The sequence below is a fragment of the Rhinopithecus bieti genome, unplaced genomic scaffold (assembly GCF_001698545.2).
Source record: "Rhinopithecus bieti isolate Rb0 unplaced genomic scaffold, ASM169854v2 scaffold_8601, whole genome shotgun sequence".
Taxonomy (NCBI): Eukaryota; Metazoa; Chordata; class Mammalia; order Primates; family Cercopithecidae; genus Rhinopithecus; species Rhinopithecus bieti.
The window spans coordinates 351710-369939 of NW_016806193.1; the positions used below are offsets into that span (position 1 = coordinate 351710).

General features: G+C 38.9%; 1 pseudogene; it reads right to left on the bottom strand.

Moving 5' to 3' along the window:
* Positions 1–3066: 3066 nt before the first annotated feature.
* LOC108531539 (ubiquitin-like protein 5) lies at positions 3067–7000 on the bottom strand (annotated as a pseudogene).
* Positions 7001–18230: the final 11230 nt, after the last annotated feature.

Here is an 18230-nt window from a genome sequence, read left to right on the forward strand (position 1 = left end):
GGGCTAATATTCAGAACCTACAAAGAACTCATACAAAATTTACAAGAAAAAAACAGACAACCCCATCAAAAAGTGGGAAAAGTATATGAACAGACACTTCTCAAAAGAAGACATTTATGCAGCCAAGAGACACATGAAAAAATGCTCATCATCACTCGCCATCAGAGAAATGCAAATCAAAACCACAATGAGATACCATCTCACACCAGTTAGAATGGCAATCATTAAAAAGTCAGGAAACAACAGGTGCTGGAGAGGATATGGAGAAATAGGAACACTTTTACACTGGTGGGACTGTAAACTAGTTCAACCATTGTGGAAGACAGTGTGGCAATTCCTCAAGGATCTAGAACTAGAAATGCCATTTGACCCAGCCATCCCATTACTGGGGATATACCCAAAGGATTATAAGTCGTGCTGCTATAAAGACACATGCACACGTATGTTTATTGTGGCACTATTCACAATAGGAAAGACTGGAACCAACGCAATTGTCCATCAATGATAGACTGGATTAAGAAAATGTGGAACATATACACCATGGAATACTATGCAGCCATAAAATGATGAGTTCATGTCCTTTGTGGATGCAGCTGGAAACCATCATTCTCAGCAAACTATCGCAAGAACAGAAAACCAAACACCACATGTTCTCACTCATAGGGGGAATTGAGCGATGAGAACACTTGGACACAGGAAGGGGAACATCACACACTGGGGCCTGTCATGGGGTGAGGGAAGGGAGAGGGATAGCATTAGGAGATATACCTAATGTAAATGATGAGTTATTGGGTGCAGCACACCAACATGGCACACGTATACATATGTAACAAACCTGCATGTTGTGCACATGTACCCTAGAACATAAAGTATAATTAAAAAAAAAAAAAGATAATAGTGATGGTTCTACAACCCTGTGAATATACTAAAACCACTGAATTAGATGCTTTTGTAAAAGGTGAGCATTATGGTAGGTAAATTACATCTCAATAAAGTTTTTTAAAGTATTTTAAAGGTGAAATTAATTTTAAAATATTTTAACTCTATATAACCAAAAGATTAGCATTTCAATATGAAAATCAATATAAAATTGAGATGTTTTACATTGTTTGTGCCATGTCTTCAAAGTACAGTTTGTATTTTTTTCCAGTTACAGCACCTCTCAATTTGGACTAGCCACTGTTGAGGATGAAAACATGCCTTCAAATAGTTCTGCCTCATGGCTAGGCCAGGGGCATTTTACATTCTTTTATTTTACTTCTGTATGGAGTAGGAGAAAGAAGGCAATTTCCTGGGAATTCTAGAAGGAGAATGGAATATATAAACATCACGGATTAAGGTGCTGAGATATAATATTACCTCTCCACCTCAAGTTAATGTCTGTTACTTAACACTAAGCCTTAATTAGTACATTTTTCATTGAGTGGCCTTGGGAATTCACTTTTCTTGTACACCTCATCCTTAACTCTGCTCTTACTTTCTTCCTATGATTTATTCTGGCAAAGAAGCTGATCTTTTGCAACAATTGCAGAGTCTAAGGCCTGGCAGGGTCCTAGAAATGTTTGCAGTTGTGGAGCATTGGTTTCTCCTGCCAGTGCTTTTGAAATAGAAAGACTAAGAGAAGTCTCGAGGAGGAAAGTGCCCAGAAACCAGGGCAGCATCTGAACTGCATCACTCACTTTTTGAGGCTGGGAAGAAGCTATGACATGGAGACAAGAAGTGCTCAGTTGGGCCTAGGTGGGTAAGAGGGGAACTCAACATGGAAGATGAGAGAAAGTTGATGTTTCAGGAGGGTATTGTTGTTGCTTTCACAGATGTTCATGGCTGTATGCTGAGGCTACATGGAGGCAATTAAGTCCTGGTAGGCCAGCAACTCAACAAGGCCTCACTTAGCCAATGAGGTTGCCTCAGATAGGGGCCTCAGCTATTTAAAGGTACATTCCTTCAAGGAATTGTGTTGAGCCCAGAGGCATTATTTTATTTTTATTGAGATATAATTTATACACAGTGAAGTTCATTTTAGTATACAGTTCTATGGTGTTCTATATATAACACCTCCTCCCAAATTACCATGCCCCTTTGTGGACAATCTCCTACTCCCACTCCTGATTCTTGGAAATCACTGATCAATGCTCTATCCCAGGAGGTTTGCCTATTCCAGAAAGTTCTATGAATGGATTCATAGAGTGTGCAGCCTTTTGACTCAAGGCATTTTTCACACAGCCTAATGCTTTTGAGATTTTTTCATGTTGTTGTGGGTATTACTAATTTGTTCTTTTTATTGCTGTCTAGTATTTCACTGTATGGATTTCCCACTTTTCTTTATCACTAGCTGAAAGATGTTTGGATTGCTTCCAGTTTTTGACAATCACAAATAAAGCTGCAGTAAACATTTGTGTACAAAACGCAGAGGCATTCTAATTTTAATTTAATCAATTCCATATTTCCACAATACTTCAATTACATGTTATACTGGCCTCCCCAATGTGTCAAATTATATATATATACACACACATATATATATATAAAATGAAATATTTTATATATATAATGTATTAATACACACACACACACATATGTAAATAACATGCATACCCATATATACCTTCTAAAAAAATGTAAAAGATTAAAATATTTTCATCATTGATTCTATAACATGTAGTCCAGGATCAGCAAGAGCTAACTATTTGGGGTTTTTAGCTCATTCATTAGATTTTTTTTCCTCAAATATTCCTTTCCCAACTGATATTCACACAAACCAGTAATATCATAAATGCTTCCCTTTGGTTTCATGCCATATCACATTCATCTTATTTGCTAACCCCTGTTCTGCTCTAGACTGAGGGCTGAGATGTTCAATCCTGATGATTTACAGCTTCCTGCTGATGTTCCTGTGGAGTAAAGAAAAACTAGAGGACCCTCTGAAAAAAGTACTTCATTTTTACCCAGGAAACTATTGGTACATCTGGTAGATTTCACTTTAAGTACTTTTCACTGAACACAAATCCAGGATTCCTATCTTTTCTAGATATCAAAAAAGAATGACATTGAAAAGTGCTATTATTGTCAGGCCAGCCAATTGGCTAGGATGAAGATAAAAGCTTCCCCACTGGTCACAAGCCTAAGTATCTTTAGCTTTGCTCTAGAAGAAAAATTGGCAATTAAGCTGAAATAAGCATACTTTACAACATTCACATCTCATGTGTGAAGACCATAGGGCATAGACTGTGGATGTCTTGACAGCTGGAAATATTTCCTTGGATTTGTCCCACCCTACCAGTACCCAGCGCATTACTTCCTGACTGCTTAATGGAGGGGGAGGATTCATCAGAGACTAACATGTTTTTCTTCTTTTGTTTGTTTCTGTACCCAATTATTGGGTTCCTGTTATGCATTTTTGAGTGTCGGAGGGCAGAAACTCTGATTAGAAGTGATTCAGACCTGACCTTAAGTGTTTAGAAAAAAAAGAAAAAAGAAGAACAATGATAATTGATTCCATCTATTCAACATTTGCTCCTTGCCTGATATTGTGCAGATCACTATGTATTGATTACAATATTTATTACTCACAACACCAACCCCATAAATTAGATACTATTACCTTCCTTACACAGATGAGAAAATTGAAGCTCACAGAAACACAATGGCTTACTTAAGATGGTGCAGCTAGTGTATTTCAGAGCCAGAACTGGAAATAATTGTATTTGACTTCCTGTTAACCATCACATTTTATTGCCTGTCAGGTTTGTCCAATATCCCCATGACTTTCTTGTCTGTAGGTAACAGTGGAATTGATGTGACCTACATGCTGGACTGAATATTTTGATTTTATCTTACGTTCTTATGCATGGACATAGCCCCTACTATGACATTCTAGGGAGTGCATTTCTTTTCTCTTCTGTATTTTCCCCTCAATGCTTTGCTTTAAAGGCATTTCATTGAACCCTAGATATTAAATAGATTCTGGATGAGAGATTCTTTTAGGTTAAATCATCACAAAGAACTTTCTTTTAGACACACAGCTGGCATTTGATTTCTGAAGCTACCATGGATTGAATACTGAATTCAAAAGGAGCCAGAAAAGTGAAGGTAAAGTCTGAGAGCTTTGATATGCCAGAAACCATGAAGGATATTTTGTAAAACTTCAGTTGCTCTTCTCAACATTTTATCAATCCTATTTTACAGGTGAAGAAATGGAAACTCATGAAGATAAAGAAACTCATCCAAGGTTTCTCTGCAAATACATGGTGAGATCATGATATAGACTGTTGTTTCCCTTTTTAGTTTCTCAATCTTGCCCTACATCAAGCTGTCTCCTGAATTAAAGAAAGGATATTGACTCTAACTTCTTTGTGATACTATCATCAAAGGAGTGGCAGCATTTTGAAGCCAGCTCCCTAAGCATTCTAAAAGATTTATCTGTTTTCTGAGATGAGAGAACACTGGGAGCTGGATGTGTTTTTAGTTTAGCCCAAGTGTAATGATATCAATTGACTGTCTCAACAAAAGAAGCAAAATGGGCAGAGAAGAGTTGGGTGGGGAGAGGTAAATCTAGATGTACCGAGTCAGTGTCACTCTGTTTAATCTGGAAATTACACCTGGAAATGTATTTTGTGTGGATTAGGTTCTAAAATTAGCTAGTAAGTAGAATATAGCATAGAGCCAAAATTATCCTTTAAACTTCCCTAAAAAGGAGAAATAAGGACTGAACAACTGTCTCAAGATTCTCCTTAGCCTGTTTATGCTTCAATATTGTAACAGATCGCTTTTTCTTGAGTTGATTATAAGACAACAAATATGTCTTGAGGGAAGGAGCCATGTTGCATGAGCATTACCTTTCTTGAAGTGTCTGCAAGATGTATTCACCAGCAAAGGCATCATATTCAGGTCTCCTAGCTCAAAGTCACTCTGGGCAAAGCCATCTGTACTGGTGCCATCTTTCTTTCTGCCTTTACCTATCACAGTGTCTGAAAGGCTGCTGCTTAGGTACAGAATCATGTCTGCAAAATATGTGTCTCTGTGGGACAGACAGCAATGACAGGGCAAACTGAAATCTACTTCCATAAATGCATTAATAAAGATCACTAGTAGGATAACACTATAAAGAGTGGAGATAGTAAAACATAATTTTCCTGCCTTAAATGTGTGGTACCAATTGGGAGGTATCTTTCTACCTGCTTTATATTTACAGATACTTGATGGAAGGGAAGGAGACAGAATAAAAAAGAAAAGCCAATGGAGGTGTTTTTCTGAGTCATTTAAAAAATCTTATCGTTTGAAACATTTTAAAATATTTTGTTGTTTAAAAGAAAAAAATTACACCAAGAATAAAGAATTTACAATAAATACATGAAAGTGTCAAGAGGAATTTTTTAAATAATTTCAAGAAAATTATGTTTGTGGAACAGAGATAACGAGAACATAAAACTTGAATTATAGGCTATTATTTTTACTATTTACAAATTTACCCTTCCCCTTTTTTTTTTCTACTGAATTGGTTACTTTCACTCACAAAAAGAGGTATGTACTGGTTGAGATTCTTGAATTAGTTGGAATGCCTTTTTGATAATCTTTATATTGACTATTAATATCTAGATTCAAATGCTGCCAGGAGTTCAGTAAGTTTTTTAAAAGCCCCAGAATATATATTCAAAAGAAAGTGGGCCTGGGATTGAATACCTCTGATCTCCTTCCAGCTGTGTGATAGGATCAGCTGTGTGGTTTTGGCCTGTTCTCTTCGGCTTTCTGAACCTTAGTTTATTTATGAGCAAAGTGAGCATTTTAAACCAAATGACTCCTAGATTCCTTTCCAGGTATAACATTCTCTGTATTGGTGATAATGACCAACATTTTGAAGTTTGGGATATATGTTTCACATCACATTTGAATATGCCATGTTTTTTAAAGTGGTGTTTTAAAAATGGTTCATAAATATTTTCTCCACACCCTGCTTGCAGAATTGCTTCAGGGCAGATCTCTCAAATGACGCCCAGATGGGAGAAGAGAAGGGGAAGGGAGATTTGAGCTTCAAAATAACCATCACTTCACAGATTGTCAGCAGTTATCCCTCAGTGGGCCGTGAACACAGGCAAGAGAAAAACTGCAGAGCAAAATTTAAACTAAATATTGGGTAGAATTTCCTGGCTCCAAAAGTGGGGTGAGGAAATGAAAAGATTATTTTTAAAAACCTCTCTGCCCTGCATTTTCAAAAGTGAATTTCTTAGAATGTTAACAGGTAATCTCAACCATGTTTGGTTTGGGTTTGGCCCAAGGATATTTCATAATCAAACACATTTGAGAATTGGAGCTATACTCTTTCTTTATCGCAGGACTTCCTAGAGATTTTAATATGTTAATGCACGTTTTGACTCTCCAAGAAAGAAGAAAGCTCCCAAGGGACTTAGAACTTCCAAAATTTATTTGGCCATGGAATATTTTCCAAAACAGACTTCCTAGAACTTGGGTTTCTTGGAACACAGTTTGGGAAAGTTTGTTTCAGCTGTCCAATATTAATGAATACAGAAAGTTTGATTTCTTTAATCTATGGTAGCTGGAAAGGAAAATAGGATCTAATTGGATAGCTATTTTGTTGTTTGTTTTTTCAATTTTTAAATATGTATATATACATATTATATGTATATGTACATATATATTTGCCACATCTAAGTCTTGGGTGAGTTTTTAAAAACAAGCATCTATACCAGTGTTGGAGGTGAGGATGTGAGGATGAGAGAGGACAGTGGAGCAGCAGAAATATTAGGATTCTAATCCATGGAAAATAAAGCTCCAGGTTCATCCCATCATGGATTTCATGGTCCCCCAGAGTCGCGTGGTCCTTAAAAATCATGTACCACTTCTTCAGGATAATCTTTTTACAACGGGTGACTGCTTGGCCGGCAATCAGCTTCTTTAGGTCTCTTAAGGTCTCCAGTGGTGTCATCCGTGTTACATTTAACACGGACCTGAAGCCCAGACGGTTGTTGCAAACAACCTCCATCATCCTAGCTAAAGCTCAAATCGCCTTGAATCTGCCGATGCCACAAGCTTCTCACCCGAGCACTGAACCCCGGTCGTAGTCGATGCTGGGAACCGGAAGCTGGGTGACTATTTTGATACATCAATGATTTGAAACGTTGGTGGCCTATCATTCTTGCCTCCTTCCAATTCATTCACTAAAGAAGTCCGGGTGACCTTTTCTAAAGGTGAATCTGATCCCCTCACACGCTACCTACATATCACTGCCTCATTGCTTAAAAATGTTCTTTGGGCTGGGTGCTGTGGCTTATGCCTGTAATCCCAGCACTTTGGGAGGCCAAGGCGGGTGGATCACCTGAGGTCAGGAGTTTGAGACCAGCCAGGCCAACCTGGTGAAACCCTGTCTCTACTAAATAATACAAAAAATTAGCCAGACGTGCTGGTGGATGCCTGTAATCCCAGCTACTCCGGAAGCTGAGGCAGGATAATTGCTTGAACCTGGGAGGCGGAGGTTGCAGTGAGCCGAGATGGTGCCATTGCATTCCATCCTGGGGCAACAAGAGCAAAACTCCGTCTCAAAAACAAAACAAAACAAAAACAAACAAACAAACAAAAGTTTTCTGGCTGGCTATTGCTCTTAAGAGAAACACCTTTAATAAGATCATCAAGGCCTTGTGGGGCCTGGCCTGCTCTACTCTCCAACCTGGTTTAACATTAGCCTACTTCACCCCCATGTTAGTTTCCTGGGGCTACTATAACAAATTGCCACAAACCAGGTGGCTAAAAACAACACAAATGTATTTCCTCACAATTGTAAAGACTACAAATCCAAAATCAAGATATTGGGAGGGCCACATGCTCTCTGAAGACTCTAGGGGCGGGGTCCTTCTTTGCCTCTTCCAGCATCCCCAGGTGTTCCTTGCTTGTGGAAGCACAACTCAGACCTCTCCCTGCATCTTCACATGGCCATCTTTCCTGTGTGTCTCTACCTCCTTTTCTTATAAAGGCCCTGGTCATATTGGATTAAGGGCCCACCCTACTCCAGCACAATCTCATCTTAATCAGTTCTATCCATAAGGACACTACTTCCATATAAGGTCACATTTTGAGGTACTGGGGGTTAGGACTTCATCTTTTTAGAGGGATACAGTTCAACTCGTAACAACACATTTGCTCTCTCCTCTAGGTAGGAGTCTTCATCAACTTCTTGAATTACCTAGATTCTCCACTACCACAGCCCTACCTAAGACCTTTGCAAATACTCCTTGAGTGACTTTTTTTTTTTTTTTTTGAGACAGTCTTGCTCTGTCACCCAGTCTGGAGTGCAGTGGCACAATCTAGACTCACTGCAACCTCCACCTCCTGGGTTCAACTGATTCTCCTGCCTCAGCCTCCTGAGTAGCTGGGACTACAGGCATGTGTCACATGCCCAGCTAATTTTTGTATTTTTAGTAGAGATGGGGTTTCGCCATTATAGCCAGGCTGGTCTCAAACTCCTGACCTCAGGTGATCTGCCCACCTCAGCCTCCCAAAGTGCTGAGATTACAGGCGTGAGCCACCATGCCCAGCCAGAGTGATTCTTTCTCTGTTGACTCTTTGACTGTTCTCTCACCTCTGTTTCACCATCCTTTTCTGACCTCTATAATGGGGTCATTTCCCTACTTTATATATTTTGTAGCATCCCCCAAATTTTATTCCACAGCCCTTGCCTGACTTGTCACTTTATACTATGTGTGCGATTATTGTCTTTGTATTTGTCTTTCTCACCTTCCTTTTTCACAGACAGGGGCCATGTCAGTTTTTGCATTCTATTGTATCCCTAACACTTAGCAGACAGTACCTGGGAAAGCTTAATGAAAATGATCCCTTAATATTTTTTGCAGTAACGTTTTTGAATATGCAAATGAGTCAATACATTTCAGAACTTTTCCAAGCAGGTGTCCCCACCTGTCCAAAATATTCTCTTCTACCATTTTCATGTAACACTAATTCTACCTTTTCATGTAATACTTAGCCTAGTGCCTAAAGTGAAGCAAACAAAATCTCCCTTTGTAGGATACGTTCCCCATCTCTTACAGGGAGAAGGGTGCCTCTGAAATTTTGGAGTTGCTGTCAAACCTGTCTCTGTTAAAGTTGGCTCTTGCCAAACAGAATGAAATCCTCATCACACTCTCTGCTGCTGAGTGAAAGCTCATTGACATAGCCCTTTGTAGAATGTCTATATTCTTCCCTTGACGGGTGCTTGGAAAGAAAATCTGTATTATTCAGCTGATCTCTGAGAATAACTGAGCTCTGTTTGGGAAGCTGGCTTCATATTTTCATAACCTGTATGCGCGATAGCCATCTCTATTTTGTTACCTGCTGACAGGAGTATGCAACTTGCCTCAGTTAGAAAATGCACTCATCTGAAATATGATGTTGTGCATCTTTTTATGGAAATAACTGGACATTTCTGGCCATGAATCCCCATGATATGTTAAATACAGTGGTGAAAATCTACTGAAGAAGTTCGTTTTCAGGACGAAGTTTTGACAGTTCTCCTGTTGGTTCAGGAAGTTTATAGCAAGGAAAGGAGTCCTCAGAAACAATACTGGTTTTCTTCTGTTTTCCCCTCTATAGAAGACCCTTCTGTCAAATTTGTAGCCCCTGCTCCTTTTTTGCTTGTATGCAATCTAGTCCTGTGTTTCTCAAACTGTGACCCACTTACAACTGAATCACCTGGACAGCATGTAAAAATCTTTATTTCTGAAGTTCTCCCCAGACTTACTTAGGCTTTCTGAGATAGGGGAGAATTCCCATTTTAATAAGATCTATGGGGATTCTTAGGTGCCCTAAAATTTAAGAACCGCTTGCTTAGAATTACCAGTTTAGGGGGAAAAAAGCTCTGAAAAGATTTATCCAGGGGACATTTGTGAACATATCCCAATAGAAAAATCACACAATATAGGCTGGGCACAGTGACTTACACCCGTAATCCCAGCACTTTGGGAGGCCAAAGTGGGCCGGTCACTTGAGGTCAGGAGTTACAGACCAGTCTGTCCAACATGGGGCCTGTAGTCCCAGCTACTTGGGAGGCTGAGGAGAATGGCTTAGCCCAGGTGGCGAAGGTTGCAGTGAGCTGAGGTCGCACCACTGCTATCCAGCCTGAGTGACAGAGTGAGACTCTGTCTCAAAAAGAAAAAAGAAAAAAAAAAGAAAAATCACACGATATTTAGGTTTTATGTGATTCATTCTATTAATTTAAATTTTGCATTATATGAGATAAAACTTTTTGAATATGACATAGAGATGTATTCAAATTTCTATGTGAAAAAGCATGAAAAGTATAATGGACATGTCACTTAGCATTCCTGGCCTCTCCTTGTGTGGACAGAGTAACACATGGGCCATTGATCCTAGGCATAGCTAATGGTACTAGAAGTAGACATCTGAGCTGGACCAATCAGTTTCTGTATTCTAGAAGATTGAAATTAGGTCAAGATCAGAAATTAAGGTTATGTGAATCTGGGGCTATGCCTGGAATTGTTGTTATGGCTATTATCTTGCTCTAATTGCCTAAAGTAGAAAAAATGGTTCTGCAGAAACAGGACAGAAAAAAGTTAACATGCGTGCATAAAGGGAAGCACCAGGCTTTCAGGGAGAAGTAGAGAGGAAGTTTGGTTCCTGATGTTTCAGATCCTATTGGCAATGTGCAGTATTTTCTGGGAAAGGAATGACACTTAGTTCTTGTATTCTTGTCATTCTTGTAACCCAAGTTATTGCTAGTAAAAATGCAGAATTTAATGGGTGATGAATGAGGTGGGAAGGCTGCAGGATCAACAAATTTCATTGAGTGTTTACATTCAGTGACGTGTGCTGGGACCCACATCAGCCTGACACATATTCAGATGTTCTGACTCAATATTAATTTTCCTCTATAAAGCATTCTGGTATGATTTCTCCTGTCATTTATCTGATAATACTAATTGTCTTACAAGTGGATTTGAAATCAGGAACCAGAGCAGGTGGATTTAATCCTTGGTTTGACCAGCTCATGAAGGCATTGTCACCAAAGGGAAAATGACTCATAGGAAACATTTGTCACTAATATGATTGAACAATTTGATAAGTATTCATGAGTACCTTTTATGTACTAAGAACAACTTCTTTATATGGACTTATCTAAAATAAGTCATCTTCTGTATCCTTCTAAACAAGATCACAACACAATAGCCATAACTCAATATAATATGAATCATGAGGCTCTACAAGAAACAGAACTCTTGAAAGTCAAATAATTCATTAGAAAGGAAAACTCTGAGATACTAGAATGAAAAGGAAAGTCATCTTCTTGTCTTTTTAACCCCAGTAACAGAAAATCTCCTGTCTACTTACCATCTGCTGCATTTAAAAAAAGAAAAAGAAAGAAAATATTTTCATGTAAATCTCAGAATCAAGCACTTTAATGAACCTAAAATAATATAAAGCCCAAGAGGCTTCTTCACTGCTTAGCTCCACCAAGATATCCATTCTCTCCAGTTATTTGAGAAAAGTCAATTTGGTACTCATCCTCCTAGAAGAGTACTTCAGAGAAGATCTTGGTTTTGAGATGGTCAGAAATAAATAAATACTAATTTTTTCATTAGTTCTACGTGCAAACACACACACACACTCACAGAGTCAATAATTTCCAGAATATACTTCTGAAAGTCAGTAACTTCCAGAATATACATCTCTTCCATAGTGAAGAGATGGTTGTGTTAATTAGCCTCACACCTAGAATGATGCCCTTCTTTGAATTAAAACTTCATCAGCATAGATACTACTACAAGACCCAATTATTGTATGATTGGCGTGAGGTTTAAATTGTTTGAGAAAGATAAACTGCTCTGCCTCCCGAATTGGGGTATGAGGAAAGATATGGGCTTCTGATGCTCCTCCTGAGAACTCCCTGATGCTGCTGTCAAATCCAGCACAGAATGAGTGAGCATTTCTCACTCCAGGGCACATATAGTCTTCTAATGTTGCTGATGCTTCATTTATTTTAAAAGGCCATCCTACCACAGTCATCTGATTTGTCCTCTAGGAAACAAAGTTGTGTCTGTCATTTTTAAAAGTACTTTCCTGCAGAACTCAATCTAAATGTTTTGGAGATGTCTGGTACTGATTCTTCTAGATAGGACTAGCAAGTTTTTCTCAAATACTGTTCTGTGAGATGCTCTGCTGAAAGAGTATTTCGTACTCAAATAGGTTTGGGAAGGCCTGCAAACTGTTTCTCTCTTGGGGTATCACAACCCCTGTTGCATAGACAAGCTCTGTGAAGTCAGAGACCATGTTTTTCAAAGTCATCCTATATTCCTGGGCTTGGCACAAGACTGGCATAGCTGGTTAGTAAGAAACATTGATTTGGCAGAATACTAAAGGCTCTGAGAAATCCCTCAATAAAGAAATCTATTTACCTTTTACAATGTACTATTTCAATCAAAGGTTTGACTATAGAAATCTTTTGTTTTTTAAGGTAACACTTTTATTATATCCACAGGATACAATTCCTAGGTCGTTGTCACTCCATTCTCCTCTAAGGTTTACCTTATTCCTCGATAAAATAATGAAGAAAATGTATACACTCATCATCATTAAAAACATATCACTCATCTGGAAATGTAGGCATCCTTTTATGTTTCAAAGGTCGGGAAAGAGTAAACAATGAGTGAAAGAATTAAATGAACAAGTCCTTATATCCCAGAATCAGTCATGTCACAAATTCAAGTCTTTGGTGATTTTCGTATACAGTCCAGAGCTTACTAAAGATTTTCTGAATAGTCTGAGGGGGGGGCGGGTGTTAATTTAAACAACAAAGTGCAGCCATTATCAGCCTTCAAAAACCTATAGGTCTGTGCCATCCTTTAAGTTAATCCTCATGATTAGGGTTTAGCCACATTGCCTTTCTTTGGTTTTACCAGCATGTTCTGCTCCTTCTCACTTTAAGGTCTTTAAATAAGCTGCTTGAAAAACTATTCTTCCTTTCCCTATTTACCCCGTTAATTTTTCCTTAACCCTCACATATGGGTTCAAGCATAATTTCTTTTTCAAAGAAGAGTCCCCAGGTCTCTAACTTACACACGCTCATAGCATCCTAAACCTCGACATATTGGCATTCATCACAATTTTAATCAAATAGCTAATTAGGCAATTAGTTACTTAGCATCTGTCTCCTCTAAAGATTGGAAGCTCCATGAAACATGGAAGGTGTTGGTCTTGCTCAGTGCTCCCTATAATTGTATGCTGGATGGGTGCTTGAGAAATATGTGTTGGATGAATTTATATTGTATTTTGTAATTAAAGGAAGTTTAGAAAACCTCACAGAGTCCATATTAGCTAACTTTTTTTTTTTCCCAAACAGGACATTGGTCTTACTATGAGAACAGTCAAATGAATATAATTGTGGAAACTACTGGAGTATCTAACTGAATTAAGAGTGTTAGTTTTGTGTAATTAGAGAGATTCAATTCACTATGTAGCTCTAATTCATTAATGAGAATAATTATTTACTTATATATCTGGGCCAGTATTAGTTGTTAACTACATTTATGTAATTCAGATGCAGGGCCTACTATATGCTGGGTGCTGAGAATGGTGGAAAAGCTAATTTTAGTGGTTTCTTTCCTCAAGGAGTAGGTAATATAGCAGAAAGCTAGCAGAGTCATTATGGAAGTTAGAACCAATCAGACCCTAAAAGAAATTTGATTCCATCTAACTGAAATAGATTGTGGACAAAAGTGATTTTACACAGACCTTTCCTTTTAGTTTCCTTTTCTTCTTTATCTGAGGATTATTAGTTGCTCTAAATAATGTTTGCTGCAAGCAAAGTTGATTTGGTTGGTTGGTCTGGTTTCCTACAAATCTTACTTGTTTTCCATTTTCTTTCCCTTCCCTTCTTAGTTATTCTCACAATCACCACTCCTAACTTTTGATGCTCCTGTCCAGAAAACTGAGCAAAAGAGTGTCTGAAGAATAGGAATGATGAAGAGAAGAAGTAAAAACACCTGGTAACTGTTAGATAAACAAAAATTATGCCATCCATATTTATCTTCTATAAGTTGTTTCAAACTATCTTTCCCTTTCTTTCCTGTATCTCTCTCCCTCCCATCTTCCCATCTTCCTTCCTTCCTTCCTTCCCTCTTCCTTCCCTCTTCCTTCCCTTCCCTTCCCTTCCCTCTTCCTTCCCTCTTCCTTCCCTTTCCTTCCCTTTCCTTCCCTCTTCCTTCCCTCTTCCTTCCCTCTTCCTTCCCTCTTCCTTCCCTCTTCCTTCCCTTCCCTCTTCCTTCCCTCTTCCTTCCCTCTTCCTTCCCTCTTCCTTCCCTTCCCTTCCCTCTTCCTTCCCTCTTCCTTCCCTCTTCCTTCCCTTCCCTCTTCCTTCCCTCTTCCTTCCCTTCCCTCTTCCTTCCCTCTTCCTTCCCTTCCCTTCCCTCTTCCTTCCCTCTTCCTTCCCTTCCCTCTTCCTTCCCTCTTCCTTCCCTTCCCTTCCCTCTTCCTTCCCTCTTCCTTCCCTCTTCCTTCCCTTCCTCTCTTGCTCGCCTCACTTCCTTTTTAAAAACTACTAACTTAATTGCATACTAATTGTAGTTGAATATCACTTTGGGCAATTCACCTTCATACCTGACAACTTCACACATCCTTTACTGGTTCTTCAAACTTAATATGCAACAAATAAACTCTTGCTGCCGCTATCAGCCTCTTCTCCAGATTCTGCTAATCTAACTAGATTTGTTTTTATAAATTAGGCTGTTGGGAAAGGTACCATAAAACCTTCTCTTTTTTTGTTTTTGTTTTTTGTTTGTTTGTTTGTTTTGAGATGGAGTCTCACTCTGTCGCCCAGCTGGAGTGCAGTGGCATGATCTTGGCTCACTGCAACCTCCACCTCCTGTGTTCAAGCAGTTCCCTGCCTCAGCCTCCTGAGTAGCTGGGATTACAGGCACCCACCACCACACCCGGCTAATTTTTATATTTTTAGTAGTGACGGGTTTCACCATGTTGGCCAGGCTGGTCTTGAACTCCTGACCTCAAATGATCCACCCGCCTCGGCCTTCCAAAGTGCTGGGATTACAGGCGTGTGCCACCATGCCCAGCCAAGACCTTCTTTTACTTCAACTTTTTCTTCATGCTTTAGAATGATGCCATGGCACAAGAGCAAGGAGAGTCAAGGTTACAGTTTTTTGCAGAAATAGTATTCTGTTGAATCTTTGCAAGTGCTCACTGTCTCTCTTTAGGCTAATTCTGCTATTATTTTGTTACAAAGTTGTTCTCTTCTCTAGTTTCCATCTGCCTCGATAGATGACAAGGACTTTAGAGAGCTCAAGCTGTTTTCAATTTTAAGGAAGGAGAAAAATTAGCCTGCCATTTCAGCTTCCCAGGGTCTGTAATGAAGCACTCTGCTGAGAAGTCAGGTTTTAAGAAGAAGCTTGAATCTTTCTTTAGTTGGGGATTTATGAGGACAGATTCCTTAAAATGTGTTGTGGTCTTAGAAGGGCAGATTGTTAAATGAGAAGTTCATTAAATTTTGGATAGAGTTCTCCAACTCCACCCAAAAGCACTTGGTTAACTATTTAGTATTTGGGGCCACTTAAGAGGAATTGCATATCCATGCTCTCCAGTATCCTTAATAAGAGAAACCTTAGATACTTCAATCCTTATATCTATAAGGATTTCTTACAACTCTTGTTGACTATTGTTATTTATTTCTCTCTAACTATTTCTTTGGGGTTGATTGTTCTTCCACAGCTAAGTTTTAAAATTCTCAAGGGCAATGGGAGGTGGGTGTTGCAGTGAGCCAAGATCATGCCATTGCACACCAGCCTGGAAACAGAGCAAGACCCTGTCCCAAAAATACATAAATAAATAATAAAATAAAATAAAATTCTCAAGGGCAAGGACATGTCTAATATTTACAGGAGGGTGGAGCAAATACTAGAAATGAAAAATCATAAATGATACATTAGTTGGTAACCCTGTTCACTGGCAGTCAATATAATCCACACCAGGGTTTTGCTGTCTATGTTTCTCCATTGTTCTCTAAAAGTTGCTAGAAATGTATTTCTCCAATAGAGGGATGAAGGGAGTAGTTAAGGTGTGGGAGGAACATTTATTGAGAATCCACTATGTGCCTCACATTGCACCCAGTGCTCTGTATGTTCTATTTATTTGTGTCCTTCAAACATTCCTGAAATGTTGGAATTATAATCTTTATTTTATAGAAGAGAGTTAGAATTGAAATCCAATCTCTTTATAATTCTAAAATCCCACCTTTGCCTCTTAACCTAGGATGCCTCTCAGGCTATAAAGTGAAATACCTGTAAACCCTTTGCTTTTTGCCTCTTAAGAAAGTAAAGCTTCAATCTCCTGAGTTCGTGATCCGCCCGCCTCGGTCTCCCAAAGTCCTGGGATTACACGTGTGTGCTTTCTGCCTGAAAGGTGTTTTTTCGTAAAGCGATACGAAGGGCCAGAGAGAATGTCAACTGAAAGTCTGTGTCCCTCAAATTATATTAACAGGACATGAGCTCTTCGGGAGGGTTGAAAGATATTATGTTAAGATCGGTTCTGCGGCTAAATAAGTGTGAGTATTGCTGGGTTAAACAACACTAACCTGACTCCTTGGAGCTTTTAACTGGTTAATTCATTTTGCAAATATTTATGGAGCACTAAGCATGATGCTATATGCAGGAATATAGACATGATCCCTGCTCTTACAGCAGTTCTTGCTTACAGTCTAGTGAGAGATACATCTGCTTACCAAGAAAATAACCAAATAAGATATTTGCCTAAAATTTTAAGTCAAGATAAGTTCTATGAAGGAATTGAAGAGAAAGAAGTCACAGAGACTAACGAGGGAGAGGACTTCCTGTACATATATATAGTAGTCAGAAATGGGTATTGACATTTTAGCTCAAACCTGAGTAGTGGGATGGAGATGTGCCAAGCGTGAGTTGAAGATCTTTCTAGTCAGAGGAAAAACAATGTTGTAAGTCTGCGAGCAGTAAAAGATTTTGGCATGTCCAAGAAATGAAAAGTTGGCCAATGTGTCCAGAGTACAGAGAAGGAGGAGGACACTACTATGTAGCAAGGTGGGCAGCTGTCATCAGGTTATGCTGTGCTTTATACATCATGGAGAGTTTGACTTTTCTTTTATTTGGTATGGGAAACCTTTGAAGAGTTTTAAGTACAAATAGAAATATACAGTTGACCTTTGAACAAAATGGAGTTAGGAGTGCTAACCTCCCACACCCAAAAATCCGAGTATAGATTTTGACTCCCCCAAAACTTAACTAATAATAGCCTACTGCTGACCAGATGTCTTACCAATAACATAAACTTTATTAACGCATTTTGTGTGTGTTATATGGATTATATATGCTGTATTATCACAATAAAGCTAGAGATAAGAAAACATTTAAAATTCATAAGGAAGAGAAAATATATTTACTATTTATTAAGTGAAAGTAGATCATCATGAAGGTCTTCATTCTCATCGTCTTCACATTGAATAGACTGAGAAGGAGGAGGAAGGGCAGGGGTTGGTCTTTCTTTTTCAGGGGTGCCAGAGGTGGAGGTGAAGGATGTGGAAGGGGAGGTGAAGGATGTGGAAGGGGAGGTGAAGGATGTGGAAGGGGAGGCAAGGGAGGTAGGCACACTTGGTATAAATTGTATTGCAAAACATCTGCATATAAGTGGATCCATGCAGTTCAGAACTGTGTTGTACAAGGGTCAATTGTGTTTTTTGAAAAGCAACCATTCTGCTTTGTGTCAATGTGAGTGGCTACAATTGAAGCTCTTCAAGCTTCAACATAGCACTTTGTCCATTTTGTTCACTGTTGTAATCCAAATGCCTGGATCAGTGCCTGACACAGAGCAAGCGCTCAATAAACATTTATTGTATAAATGTATAAGTGGAGGTGAGCAAGGGTGAAATTAAGAAGTCTAGTGACACCGATACTGCTGTAATCCAGGTTAGAAGTGACAGAATGTAGGACTCAAGTTTATGGTCAGAAAGAAAGAAAAACAGTCAGCAAAATTAAAAAACTATTTTGGAGATAGTGATATCAGGACTTTCTGATGGATCTGATGTTGGAACTCAGCAAGGAGAAATGACTAAGGATAATTCAGTTATGAGGCGGTTAATAACTGATAGGCTGGTTACTAGGTTCCTGGGGCTGTCCTTAAAGTCTTCCCTCCTGCACTCAGCTATGTGATGCTGGGGTTGGGGGTTTGAAAATCACATT